Source organism: Pseudopipra pipra, chromosome 17, assembly GCF_036250125.1.
Source record: "Pseudopipra pipra isolate bDixPip1 chromosome 17, bDixPip1.hap1, whole genome shotgun sequence".
In the NCBI taxonomy this organism is placed as follows: Eukaryota; Metazoa; Chordata; class Aves; order Passeriformes; family Pipridae; genus Pseudopipra; species Pseudopipra pipra.
The window spans coordinates 15,473,649-15,488,253 of record NC_087565.1 but is presented as its reverse complement, the minus strand read 5'-3'; the positions used below and the strand labels follow the sequence as shown (position 1 = coordinate 15,488,253).

The window sequence follows — 14,605 nt, the reverse complement described above, 5'->3', positions numbered from 1 at the left end:
GCTCCTGGTGGTTTGAAGGGGAGGGGAGCTTTGGCCACATGGTTTTTCTCCCTACAGTGCCAAACAGCATCTCTGAATTCTTCCTATGTCACCTGACCTTGCTTCCACTGGGCACACACCTTCCTTTTTTGCCTTATCTCCAAGACAAGATCCCTGCTCAGCCAAGTCGCCTTCTGTCTCACCTGCTTGACTTCCAACATTTGGGAATTGCTGCTCCTGTGCCCTTAGGAGGGGATGTTTGAGAAGTGACCAGCAGTGATGGCCCCCAGCACCTGCAAAAGCATTTTCCCAGGGGATCTTCCTTCCTAATTCCCCGAGCAGCCTGAAGTCTGCTCTCCTCATGGCCAGAGCTGAGGTTTTGCTGGCACTTTTTGTCCTGTTAACAGAGATTTTTAACTTGATCACTTTGAGGTCACTGTGGCCAAGATGGCCCCAATCTCCACTTTGCTCACAAGATCCTCTCTGTGGACAAGCAGCAGATCAAGGAGGGCATCTTTCCAAGTCAGCTCCTCTAGGACCTGTTCCATAAAGTTGTCATCCAGGTTTTTTAAGGAATCTTCTGGCCTGGGTTGTATCATTTGTGTGATGCTCCCAATTAATTTCTGGCAAGTTGAAGTCCCCCATGAGAACAAGGGCAGTTGACTTGGAAGTGTCCTTTAGTTCCTCAAAGAACAATCCATCGGTATCATTGTCCTGGCTGGGAGGCCCAGAGGAGACTCCCATGGTGATACTGGCATTATTTGTTTGCCCCAAGGCCCCCTCACTACCCCCCAAAAAAATGGGACTGGGAAGAATTTGGAAGCTTTACTGGGGCCACTGGGAGCAGCTGGGCAGGGGCAGAGAGACAACGGGGGGGGGACACATGATGCCCCCCAAAATCATCAGGGGGACAGGGGGTGTCTAGTCTTGGCCTGAGGTCATGGGGAGGGACTGTGGCCGCCGCTGGCTCAGGATCTCTGGGCAGAGAGAAAAGGGGGTGACACCAGGGTTGGGGAGTCCCCCAGGGGGGCACACACACTGCAGGGAGAGAAGGACATGACCCCTGGGGACCCTCCTCACCTTCTGGTGCAGGTAGAAGCTGAGCCCCAGTGCCAGGAAGACGAAGCCCAACACAAAGCCCCCGACCCCCGTCAGCATCTTGCTGTGGGTGGTGTCCAGAAGCATGTCTGGGGGCCCGGGGGGGTCAGAAGCCCCCAAAACATCTCACAGAGCCCCCCACGACCTCCTAAATTTCATCCTAGTCGCCCCCAGCCGACCCAGGACTCCTGAAACCTCTTTCAAGTCCCTACCCAGCTCCCCTAGGAATCTCCAAACTCCCTCCTAGCCCCTCTAGAACCATCCAACCACACTCCCTGTTGTCCCCAGTCCCCTGAGGAGTCCCCAAACCCTCCTCCAGTCCCCTCTCGGACTGCCCAGGAGCCCCCAGACCCCTTTCTCATCCTCCCCATTTGCTCAAATCACACCCCTAGTCCCCCTCCTGGCTCCCCTCAACTCCCTCCCAGGTACCCCCAAGACCCACAAACTCCCTTTCAGTTGCCTCCAGGACCCCCCAAAGTCTGTAGCAGTTGCCCCAAACCTCCCCCAAGCCCCTTCCCAGTTACCCCCAGGACCCTCATCTGCGGCTCAGCTTTGGGGTCCTGCAAGATCCAAACACCCCCAACCGCCCCCCAGGAAAAAACAAACAGACACCCCCAAGATATTTGGGGCGAGCTCCCCCTCCCCGGTCACCTACGTGACGCGGGACGGGGGGGCGGGGGGGGGAATGCTCCTCCCCTTCCTCCTCCTCTTCCTCTTCCTCCGGCTTCTCCTCCTGTTCGTCCCGCACGGGCGAGGCGCTCTCGGGTGAGCAGCGGGGGGGACGCGATGGGAAAGAGGGGAGAGGGGGAAAAGAGCGGGTGAGACCCCCAAACTGAGCAAGAAAGGGAGTGGGTCACCCCCAAAGGGAGCTGGGGGGGAGTCGGGGTTTGGGGGAACGATGGCAAGGGAGTGGGAGAGGGGGAATAAGGGGAGGTGAGACAGCGGGAGAGGGGTTCCATTGGGGCCCCTCCGTGTCTCCATCCCTTGGGCCCTGGAGAGTGGGGAACCTGGAGAGAGGGAACTCCCGAGACCCCTGTCCCGAGCCAGCGGTCGGTGCCGTGCTGTTCGTTCTGAATTCCCGTCAGGCTGAACAAAGACCCGCTCCCGTGTCAGGAGCTCTTGTGTTTTCTTGTCCCCAACACTTCCAGGAGCTCCCCCCACATTCCCAAAGTCCTGCCAGGCGCTGGCTCGCAAGGCCCAGCAGAGCCCCCCAATCCCCCCAGTGCCCCCCAAAGCTCGGTGCGGGGGTGGGATAGAGCAGGAGAGCCGGGCTGGGCCCGGGTAGAGGCCGGGAAGGGAGCAAAGAATGGCCCCGGGGCTTGGATCCCACTTTGGTGCTGCCGCGGGGCTGGGCCGGAGCTGGGAAACAGGGCCGGGAAAGAGAGAAGAGAAAGAGGGAAGAGGCAGAGGAAAGAGAGAGAACAACGAAAGCGAGGGGACCCGATCCACTCCCTTTTCTCGTTAAACAGACTTCTGGGGCGTTTTGTTCCCTTGGGCACATCCGGCCCTTCCCCAGGGAGTGAGTCAGGTGGGCTGAGCCTGTCTCAAGGCAGAGCCGGGAGTTCATAGAACCAGGGAATGAGCTGAGTTGGGAGGGTCAGGATCATCGAGTGCAACTCCTGGCCCTGCACAGGACACCCCAAGAATCCCACCCTGTGCCCGAGAGCATTGTCCAAATGCTTCTTGAGCTCAGACAGGCCTGGTGCTGTGACCACTTCCCTGGGAAGCCTATTCCAGTGCTCAGTCACCCTCTGGGGGAAAAAACCTTTTCCTAACATCCCACCTAAACCTCCCTGACTCAGCTCCAGCTGTAGAGTCCTGCCACTAGTCACAAGAGTGAAGAGATCAGTACCTGCCGCTCCACTGCCCCTCAGGAGGATGTTGAAGACCCTACTGAGGTCTGTCATCAGTCTCCTTTTCTCCAGGCTGAACAAACCAAGTGCCCTCATGTAAGGGGGGTACTTTTGAATTAGATGATCAATGGAGCATAGAGGCGTGAGAACGGAATCATATTAGGATGTGAAACCAGCTAGAGTATGGTACAATGTAATTTCATGGCACAAGCTAATTGTAAGGTCCATTGTGCTTTTTAGCAAGTCAGCTTGATATCCCCTATTATCAGAGCTGAGTTCTTCCTTGGTTTTGCTACATATTGCAAGATAGATACATCTACCCTTGAGACATAATGGCAGAGGTCATACATAGGGGTAAGAAAGATGATGATGGGAGGAAGATTATGTGGGCAGGGGTCACTCGCCCCTTGCCCTACAAGTAGGGCATGCGCAGACTGTTGCCATTAGGTAATGATTAGGCGGTGTTTGGCTGCCATTCAGGCATCACCTTATACTGCGTACTGGCCCTACATAGTGTAACGTGGAACTGATAAAATGGGGTGTCGGGACTGCTGAGTTGAGCGATACTCATCCTACCACCGAGACTGTGTTGCTCCGCGGGGACGCCCGCTAAGCATGGGCACCAACCAGCTGCTGCAGATCCTGACAGCCCTGGCCTGTCTGTGTGGGTAAGCACAGGTTATTGATAGGAAGCAAATGAGAGAACAAACTTTTTAATATCCTTTTATTGTTCCTTTAATTCCCCTTTTATGTTTATAGTATTTTTTTCCTTTAGTTTCCCTTTTTACTAACCAATATCGTGTTATCCATAATATTGTGTTAAGATCCTTTTTTTTTTGGTATCCCTTTTCACTAGTTAATACTGTATTAAATGCCGTTCGTAGTATTTGTTTTAATGCCACCCGATAAGGTAGTTATTTTGTATCCTTTTTTAGTTTTTAATTCCTCTTGCTAAGTTTATTGCTATTATTATTATTCTCACTGTAATAAAAGATATTTTGTGTGCTTGAGTATTTTTTGGCACTTGTCTTTATTCCGGACATGTATCCGAACGTACTGCTACACCTCAGCCGCTCCTCATAAGGCTTTCCCTCCAGATCCTTCCCCATCCTCATGGCCTCCTTTGGACGCTCTGTTATGGCTTCATGTCTTTTTTATATTGTGGTGCCCCAAAGTGCCCCAGAACTTGAGGTGAGGCCGCCCCAGTGCAGAGCAGGACAATCCCCTCCCTGGCCTGGTTGGCAACGCTGGGCCTGATGCCCCTCAGGACAGAGTTGGCACTCCTGACTGCCAGGGCACTGCTGACTCATGGCCAACTGGTCACCAACCAGAACCCCCAGGGCCCTTTCCTGCAGCTGTTCTCCAGCCTCTTCTTCCCAGTCTAGACACACAGCCAGGGTTGCCTGGAGGAGGAGGAGGAGCAGGTGGAGAAAGAATGCAGCAGGAGGAGAAGTAGTGGGAGGAAGAGCAGGGATAGCAGAGGAAAAGGAGCAGGAAGAGCAGGAACGTTGCTGTTCTGCTGCTGACTGTATCCGCAGCCCCCCCATCCCTGGGAGCATCGCCCCTCCCTCCTGCATCCCAAAGGTGACTGGGGAGGGGGAGCTCACCCCAAATGTCTTGGGGGATTTCTGGGGGTTTTTCGAGGGAGACGTTTGGATCTTTGAAGACTCCAAAGTGAGCTGCAAATGCCCCTTGGAGGGATATTGAGGTTCCCGTTAGGTGTTTTTTGAGGGTCTCCAAAAACCTGCCAGCAGAGTCCCAGCAGTGGGCAGGAGGATGCGTGTTCCCCCCCACAGTGGGGGTTGGTGTTCCTGGGTCAGGCCCTTCATTGCCAGCCTGGAGCACGGAGAGGGGGGACCCCTGGGACCCTGAAACAGGGGCCCTGGAGAGGGGAGGACCCTCAGAACCCCCAGCAGTCTGGAGAGGGGACACCGCAGAAAGGGGAGAGCCCTGGGACACCAAAGTAGGGATCCCAGAGAGGGGAGATCCCCAGGATTCCCAGGATCTCCAGCAGCGTGAAGAAGGAAGGACCCCAGAGAGGGGGACCCCTGGGACTCCTTGCACCCTGTAGCAGAGAATGAGGGGAGAAGGTACCCCTGGGACCCGCAATACCCCCAGCATCCATAAACGGGGGGACCCCAGAGAAGGACTGCCCCCAGAATCCTGAAGGGAGCAGACTAGAGAGGAGGGACCCCTGTGTTTCACAGCACCCCTTACAGCCTGGAGATAGGGAACTCGCAGAACCCCAAAGTGGAGAGACCAGAGAGGGGGAACTCCTTGGGAGGGTTTTATTTCACTGAATCTTGAACTTTTTGAGTTTTATGGGGGTGAATCTTGGTGTTTTGGAGGGTTTTTGGGCTAAATCTTGGTATTTGGGGATTTTTTTTTGATGACTCTTCATATTTTGAAGATTTTTTGATGAGTATTGATGATTTGGAGGGGTTTTTAGCTGAATCTTTGGGATTTTTGGGGCTGTGTCGGTGTTTTGGGGATATTTGTTGGGCTGAATCTTGGTGTTTTGTAGGTTTTTGTGGACACAAGATGCCTGGTGACTTCTAGAGGTGGACTTGGGCAGGAGGAACCTCCAACTCACAGCTTGTTTTTCCCCCAAAATAGGATTTCTCCTTCCCAAAGCTTGGCCAAATAGAGGAGGAGGCTGCGAGGAAGAGGAAGATGCCCCAGGACCCCCAGGCAGGTGAGGAGGAAGTCAGTGCCCCTTTGCCCCTGTTTTGTCCTGTATCTCCCAGCTGAGCATGGCTCCCGGCTGCAGGACAACCCCACTGCCGCCGCCGTCCTGCCGGGGACGGATTTGGGGGGATCTCCTTGCCCTTCTCTCTGGCACAGAGTCAAATCCCCTCCCTGTCCTTCTTCCTTCCTATCCTTCCTTCCTTGCTTTCCCTGTTCCTTTTCTTTCCTTCTTCCTTTTCCTTCCTTCTCCTTTTTCCTCCCCCTCCTTCTTCCTTCTGCTTTTTCCTTGCTCTCCTTGTTCCTTCTCCTTCTCTTTCCTTCTCCTTCCTTTCTCTCCTTACTCCATTTTTTTCCTGTTCCTTCCTATCCTTCTTCGTTTTGCTTGTTTCTTCTTCTCCTTGCACCTTCTTCTCCTCCTTCCTTCTCCTTTTTCATTCCTCCTCTTCTTCCTTTTCCTTTCTCACCTTCTTCCTCTCCTTTTTCCTCTCCTTGTTCCTTCCTCTCCTTGCTTCCTCCTCAACTTGTTCCTTCCTCTCCCTCATTCCTTCTTCTTGTTCCCTTTTCTCCTTCTTCCTTCTCCTTGTTCCTTCCTCTCCTCTGTTCCTCCCTCTCCTTGTCCTTCCTCCCCCAGACAACAACTTGAGGACAGAGACCATGGAGGACAAATCCCCCTGGCAGAACCTCATGGAAGAGGCTGTTTTGAACAGTTCCACTGTACAGGAAGGCAATGGGGAGGAAAAGCCACAAACATTCCCCATGGGAAAGGGCTCCAAACCCACTCCATGGTGCTTCAAGGAGGAAAGACCCCCCGCGTGCTTGGAAGGTGGCTGGAGCTTCAGCCAGAGCTCTGATCTGGTGGTCCATGAGCAGCTTCACAGCAGAGAGAAGCCCTTCACGTGCTTGGAATGTGGGAAGAGCTTCAGCTGGAGGTCCCACCTGATCCACCACCAGAAGATCCACACTGGGGAACGGCCCTACACATGTGGGGAGTGTGGGAAGAGCTTCAACCAGAGCTCTGCCTTGACCTCACACCAAAGGACCCACCTGTAAGGGAAGCCATCTGAGTGCCCCAACTGCGGGAAGAGCTTCGTCCGCTGCTCCAACTCCATCACCCATCAGAGGACCCATGTTGGATGATCCACAGTGACTCACATTGGGCAGAGACCTGGTGGGTAAAGGCCTGTTGACCAACGTTTCTGGTGACCCATGTTCCTTGTAACCCACTGTGGTAGTGCTTTACGCCCTCCCCCAGGCCTCGCTATGATCTGAGAAATGCTCGTTAGGCCTCGGCCTTGATGAACAGCCCCTGGGCTGAGCTGCTTTTGAACTGCTCAGAAGCACTGTCTGCTCATAGGAACTGATGCTGTCTAATGAGCTCCTTCTTTTCTTAAACAACGGCCTTGGAAACTTGTTTTTCTTGCCCAAAGAACAACCCAAGTGGAATCGTATTTTTGTTCTCCAACTTTCAGAGAAAGTCCCTAACCTGAACTGGGGCCAGGATGGACAGTTCCTGTGCCTTAAAGCCCCCTCTGCATGGGCCCCATAACCAGCAGTGCTGATTGAGAAACTTTGAGCTCTCTGCGGCCACAGCAGCCGCGACAGCAACCTCCCTTTGCTTGGGCCTCTCAGAGCCCCCAACTCTCCCATTTGCTGCACTCAGAGGATCCTGACAGACAGCAGATCCGGGACTGATCCCTCTCACTCCTTGAAGCTCAGCCGTTCTTCTGAGAATGTGCAATGGCATCCCAAGGGAGGATTTTCCTGAATCCCAAGGGAATTGTTCCCAGGTACCTTGTCCAGACTCTTTCTGTCTGAGTGTGAATCTGTCATAACAAATGTCCCGGGAACACTGCTCTCCTGGATTCTTCAGCACTTTGGATTTGTAAGTTGGTCAGGCCTGTGAGTTACTGTTATGGTGTCGTAAATTCTATATGAATGCTTTGCTAAATTGTTTGACTTCAGTTATCAGTTAAGTGCTGTTAAGTTAAGTGCTGTTGGGCCTCTAGGCATAAACTGTTGATCAAGTTCAGGCTCAGTTTAGCATGGTGGCAGCTGCGACAGGGACCTGACCCTGCCCGGGACGGCTGATGCCACCTGCCTGCTCCAAACTGGGCTGGACTGGTGCTCCCAGTGCTGTGTGGGCCAGGGCCGCTTTTGGGGACCCCCCCAGCACTGCCCGGCTGCTTTTGGGGTGTCAGCACCTGCCCAGCGCTGGGGATGGGCTGTGTGGGAGGAGTTGGGGCCAGACTGGTCGTGCTGGGAACCCCCCTGGCTGCAGGCGAGGGGAACTCGGGGGAGCAGGAAGGGGAGAGACAGTGGGAAAGCAGGAGGAAAGAGGGAGTGGGACACCTGTTACGACCCGCCCCAGGAAAAGAGGGGGGGGGGGTAACCCAGGTTTTATCAAAAATTCCTTTGGCGTGGATTAAAGCGAAACGACACTAAATAATCGGTGTATGAAAATATATATTGATAAGATTTATTTTAACAATTTTGAATCAACAGGTAAGTTAACATTTTTGGGTGCTGTCATAATCAATAGGTAAGCTAACACTTTTGGGTGCTGTCATAACCTTTCTGGGGAGGAGAAAAATGCATAGGGGAGAGAAAGGCAGGATAAGAGCCAGGGTAAGGGAAAAGAGAAGAACCCCTTTTTGGTGGGGGGGAGAAACTGTTTAGGGGAGAGGAAAACCAGGATGAGAGTAAGGGAAAAGAGAAGCTGAGAGTATAAAAGAAATGGACATAGTCACCGCCCACTGGATCCAGCGATGCTTGAGAGCGATGGTTTCCAGTGATGCTTGAGAGCGATGGTCTTGATTCGCAGGCGGTGGGGGAGAAGGAGAACCCCCAAATTCTCAAAGTCACCAGTCAGTTTATATACCCTCAGCATGCTCTGGCACCTCCCTGGCATGAGGGGTTGTTTTCCTTTTTTGGGCTTAGTCCACCTGAGGCATCTTCTAGGCCTTGTGCTGTGTCTTTTGTGTTTCGCCTGGTTCCCGCCTTTCAAGTTTAGCAGAGGGAGGGAGGGTCTTGTTTGCCCATCAGACGTATCAATAGTGAAAAGCCTGCAAGGTCAGTTCTTGCCTTTTCAGGACTTCACACCTCCAGCACTGGAGGGAGGGAGGGTCTTGATTGCCCATCAGATGCATCAATAGTCAAAAGCCTGCAAGGTCAGCTCTTGCTTTTTCAGGACTTCACACCTCCAGCACTGGAGGGAGGGAGGGTCTTGATTGCCCATCAGACATATCAATAGTCAAAAGCCTGCAAGGTCAGTTCTTGTCTTTTCAGGACTTCACACCTCCAGCACTGGAGGGAGGGAGGGTCTTGACTGCTCATCAGAGGTATCATGCAAGTCAAAAGCCCGCAAAAGTCTCCTAGAATGCATAAATCATTAACAATTTCAGTCTCTGACAACACCCAAACCAAGCGGGACAGGGGTGCGACAACCCAAACCAAGATCAGTGATGGCCTGGGATTGTGGACAATTGGAAAGGGGGAGAAGAGAGAGGAAAAGATGGGGCTTTGGACCATCAAAATGAGCTGAGAGGGGCTAGGTCACCAAATCCAAGCAAGGTGAGGGGGGATACCAAGCTGCCGGGGGAGCTGGGGATTGTGAGGATGATGAGGAAGGGGTGAGACAGTGAGGAAAAGTTGGAAGAGCAGGCACAGGTGTCCCATGGGGGTCCTGTAGCAGGATGCTCTGCCTGGAGTGGGGCAAAACAACTCCAGCAAGGCCCTGTTTGAAAAGCCCTCAGTGGGAAATTAAGAAGGCTGGGGAGGAGGTTGTCATGCTGTTTTGGGGACTGAACAAAGCTGAAACCAGCCTGACTCATCAATCCCTAGGTTAAACATCCTGAGAGTGAGAGAATATTTGGCAGACCTTGTAAAATATCTGGATATAAAGGAATAAACAAGTAACACCACTGAGAACTTCTCCAAAGCTGCTGAGCTGGCATAGCCTGGACACACCTGACTGACAGTCCAGCACTTTATACTAGAAAACTCAGTCCCAAATTTTAAGGGCAGGGTCTTCTGACATATCCCTTCTTGGGATTGTGTGTGGAGATTCCTGCCTGAAGTGGGGACGCCCCTCAAAGTCACTCCTCAAGGCTAAGCCAAAGAGATTTGCCTAAGGTCTTTGGTCTGGGTGAGTGACATCAATCTCTACTTAATAATTGGTTTTGGTTAAATGCAATTGCTTTAGTACAGTTGCTTCAATATTGCTTCCTAGTGCACTATATTACAACAATTGTTATAGCTGCTATACTGGGTAGTAAATAATTCTGATTAAGATATTTTTACTTAATCATTATCATAATAAATCCTATATATATTTATATAAATATACCTGGTTTGTAGTCCAGATCCCTGGGATATCACCATGGAAGCCCTGTCACTGCATGGGACATCACAGCTCTTTAACAGCATAGACACATCTGTTGTCCCCATGAAGCCTCTGTGAGTGCTGTAGTAAATTGACTCCTTAGCAACCATCACAATTTCCTGTTGCTGTGATATCCCTGGGATATCACCATGGAAGTCCTGTCACTGCATGGGACATCACAGCTCTTCAGCAGCATAGACACCTCTGTTGTCACCGTGAAGCCTCTGTGAGTGCTGTGGTAAATTGGCTCCTTAGCAACCATCACAATTTCCTGTTGCTCCTGATGACAACCATCACCAGGACATGTTACTCATGCATGGCCCGTGGCAGCTCCATGGAGATGCAACCACCCCGGGGTGGTTGCCATGGGAACAAGCTGAGTCCTGTAGCCAGAGTCTGTTGCTATGGCAGCGATTTACGATTCTATACCGCTTGTCAGTTACCACAGCACCCATCAGTGGACCCCTTCCTAAGTGTGGTGCCATGGCAACCAAGATTTGGACCAGTTGTGATAGTTGTTTGCTGTGGAAACCTGCATTAGGGCACATTGCTATGGGCTTGTGCCATGGAATTCTGGGTCTGTGACATTTCCGTGGCAGCTTGGGTCAGCTGTCCCAGCAATCATCATAGAAACCCATTGCCAGAGACTGTTGTCATGGACACTTGCACTGAGACCTGTTGCTAATTCTGGTTGCCATGGCAACCATCAAAAAGACCCATTGCTATGTCGGTTGCTATGACAACCTGCAGGGAGACCGTTGCTGCAGTTTCCATGGCAACCATTAATAAATCCATTGCCAGGGACCTCACTCCTGGGCACTTCCATGAGTTGTTTGCCATGGAAACCATCCCACAATCTTATTGAAAGGTTGGTTGCCATGGCAAGCAATATAAGAATCCATTGCTAAGGTTGGTTGTCATGGCAACCATCCCAATGCCCTGTTGCTGGGGCAGGGGCACAGCACTTACCCTGTGAGACCTTATGCCGGGGAATGGGCACTGGGAGATGGTTTGGGCTTGGAGGGAGTAAGTTTCCTTCCAGGGGGCTTCTCTGGGACTGGACTGGGAACAGGGGGGAAAATTCTGGGAGGTTTTTGTTTCTGCCCAGAGCCAAGGGCTTTCCTGCTCCTCATCCTGTCCTGCCAGCAAAGGGAGCTGGAGGTGCACCAGGAGTTGGGAGGGGACACAGCCAGGACAGGTGATCCCAACTGACCCCAGCGATGTCCCAGACCATGTGGCATCACTATCAGGTGTGGGAAAGGAGGGCAGACTGGGGAAGGAGGGAACACTGGGAGCGATGTTGTTTGTGTCCCGAAGTCACCATTCCCTGAGGTGGAGCCCTGCTCCCGTGGGGAAGCTGAACACTCTCCTGCCTGTGGGAAGCAGGGAGGGAGTTCCTGATATTTGCTGCTCCCATGGAACTGTCCGTGCCTCAGCCCAGGAGTTTGGTCCCTTTTGCTCTCTGGGTTGTACCCTGTCCCACAGGTGCTCAGATGTCGCCACAATTAGCGATGGAACCAGGTGTGAGGGGCAGTGCTGGAGAAACAGACTCAGAGAGACATCGGTAGGGACTGTTGCCATAGCAACCAGCACTTGGACTATCAGTCCATTGCCAGGGACTCTTGCCATGGCAACCAGAACCATTTCTCGTGACCTAGGGCAGTTGCCATGGCAACCATCCCTCAGTCCATTGCCAGGGACTGTTTCCATGAACACCTGCACTGAGATGAATGGCCAGGGCCAGTTGCCATGACAACCACCATACAGGTCCATTGCTATGGTTGGTTTCTATGGAAACCATCTGATGACCCATAGCTATGGCACTTGCTGTGTCAACATTCCCACGAGCTGGTTGCTGAGGTCAGAAGCAATCACAGTCCAGTTACTGGAGTTGGGTTACCGTGGGAACATTCACTGAGATTGGTGGCTATAGCTGGTTGCCATGGCATAGTTAAACGCGGCAACTATGTCATGGCATAGTTAAAACCCATTACTGGGGACTGCTTCCATGGAGATGTGAGCTGAAACCCTTTGATATGATCAGTTGGCATGGCAACCATTAGAAGACTTGTTGCTGGAAACTGGTTCCATGAACAATTAAACAGAGACCCATCGCTATGGCAGTGGTCTCCATGGCAACCAGCAAATGACCCGTCACAATGGTGGTTTGCCATGGTAAGTTCCTCCAATGCTAGTTGCTGAGGACTTTTGTTATGGAGAGTTCCACTGGGTCCAATTACAAGGGGTGGTTGCCGTGGCAACCTGCGCAAAGACCCAGGGCTTGTGTTGGGTGGCAAGGCAACCTGCACTGAATTTCTTGATGCAGATTGGTTACCATGGCAACTGTCATAAAGCCCCATTACAAAATCTTGGTCCTATCACAGCTTGCTCTTCCATCTGTTGCTATGGTTGGTTGCCATGGCAACCATCATCAAACCCTTTGCTACAGCCCATTGCCATGGGCAGTGCCACTGAGATTCATTGCGAAGGTCAGTTATCATGGCAACCATCCTAAATTTCCATTGCTACGGTCAGTTACTGCAGTGTCCTGCTTACAGAGAAGGGGGTGGAGTTTAGTGCAGTGTGGGGATGACCAGATATTTATTCCACATCCATGTCATCGCTGGGAATGTGGTTTGGGCCGGAAAAGCCAGGGCTCTGGACACAAAGTGCCCCATCCTTCTTTGCTCTCTCTGGTGGAGGGACTGTCAGCACCAGACCTGTGCTTCCTGTCCTCTGCCCCACTGGTTCCCCCTCCCATTTTCTCCAGAGCATGACAACGGACCTCTGATGCTGAAAGGGACAGAGAGGAAAAACATAATCGACAACAGTGCTGAACCAACAGCTCTTGCGGGGAAGCTGCCAGCAGGGACAGAGTGGTGACAAGGTGATCCCCCCTCAGGCTGAGCTTCTGAAGCGAGAGAAAAGGAGGCCTGCGCAGGACTGCACCTCAAGGAGTGGCTGCGTGGCACTACCAGGATGGCCCAGCTCCTGGGGTTTGGTTTGTCCTTGTTTTCAGGCTGAGGGGATGGGAAATGTTAGCCTTGGCACATTGCTGTGTTAGCTCCCTGAGCACATTGCCTTAATTTCCCAAATACCACTTGGCACAGCATGCGGAAGCTGCCCCACCACATTGCCTTTGTCTGGGGACACTATGCAGACACATCCCACGAGGAGCAGCTGCCATCTTGTTTGTGTGCCCAGTGGTGAATACCTTTTGGGGGTGAAACACTTTCTTTTTTTGTATACTTTTGCTCTTAATATTGCTGTTGTTACTGTGCGTGTCTTATTCCATTGCTGTGTGCTTTCAGAAAATTGTTATCTGAACCCACAGTCTCTCCTTTTTTGTCCATCCCTTACCAAAAGGGGTGGGAGAAGGGGAGTGACTTATTTGGATTTTAATTTCCTGCTGATGTTAAAACCAGCACACCTGTCATGCACCAGCCTCAGGAAAGATGGAATAATGCAGTGGACTGGTAAAGAGGAGACTGAGAGTAGTGGGTGGTGGGACTTGCAAACATTGGGATCCACATTTAGCAAAGGCCACCTGATCACTCAACTCTGGGGGATCTGCCCATTGAGCTGGCTCTGCCAGCCAAAACTTTTATGTACCGTACAAAGGGATAAAGTTCCTGCAGTGCACATTAAAAATATGTTGAGGAAAACAGTCTGGGTTATTCCTGCCTCAGGCAAAAGCAAACCCACCCATGGGATTTATATTGTTCAAGGACACGGGTCCACTTGGTGGATATTTCAGGAGGATAGGAAATGCAGTGTGTGCCTCAAGGGGATTTGATTTTGGGTGAGAATAGCCAATGCATAAAACTGTATAATGTTAATAACACTATGCATTCTCAATTCTGTGCTGGCTGTTTGCCATGTCAGGGGTATTACAATAAAAATCACTGAGAATAATGAACAATGAACTTTGATGAGACCAGAGAAGTAGAATGGTGATGGAACAAGAACTGGTTTCAACATGGAGCAATCCAACACCAGACACCATTTTTCCAGTCCTGACAGAGTATTATATCAGATGGAGCCCAAAGTCATGGGATAAATGAACTGAACAGAGATTTATAGACATAGTTCATACACTAAACAATGAGATCTGTGAGTTTATATCAAATTACAGGAAAGGTGGTGATGGAAGGTATTGGAAAAGGTGGGAGCAGGCATGACGTAAATGGTATGGAATAAGGGGTAGATACACAACAGCCCTTATCCCCAGGAAAGAACAACTAGAAGTTATGGCTTTTTATTGTAATTGGGTTTTTCATCCTGGAGACTCCATGGGCAGCACAAGCTTTCTGTGCTGGCACCTATGGTGTGGGAGGAATCTTTGTTTGTATGCAATTTTGGGATTGAGGTTGGCATTTGGGAGGCAGGGCTGAAAACAGGAAACAACGGCCCTTATCCCCAGGAAAAAAAGCCTACAAGCTTTTGCTTGGTGGTTCAGTTTGTTTGTAAGCATGGGTACTCTATTGGCAGCAAGAGCTTTCTGTGCTGGCACCTTCAGTGTAGGAGGAATCTTCATCCGCATGCAATTTTGGAATTCCGGCTGTCAGTTGAGAGGCAGGGCTGAAAACAGGAAACGACAGCCCTT

At 51.6% G+C, this 14,605-nt stretch overlaps 1 long non-coding RNA gene across 1 annotated transcript; it reads left to right on the top strand.

Annotated features, from left to right (window-relative positions):
- Window positions 1-1,789: 1,789 nt before the first annotated feature.
- On the top strand, window positions 1,790-13,326 carry LOC135423817 (uncharacterized). The gene is made up of 4 exons (XR_010434965.1): window positions 1,790-1,842; window positions 5,547-5,625; window positions 6,250-7,405; window positions 12,770-13,326. It is a non-coding gene; the product is annotated as an uncharacterized LOC135423817 (long non-coding RNA).
- Window positions 13,327-14,605: the final 1,279 nt, after the last annotated feature.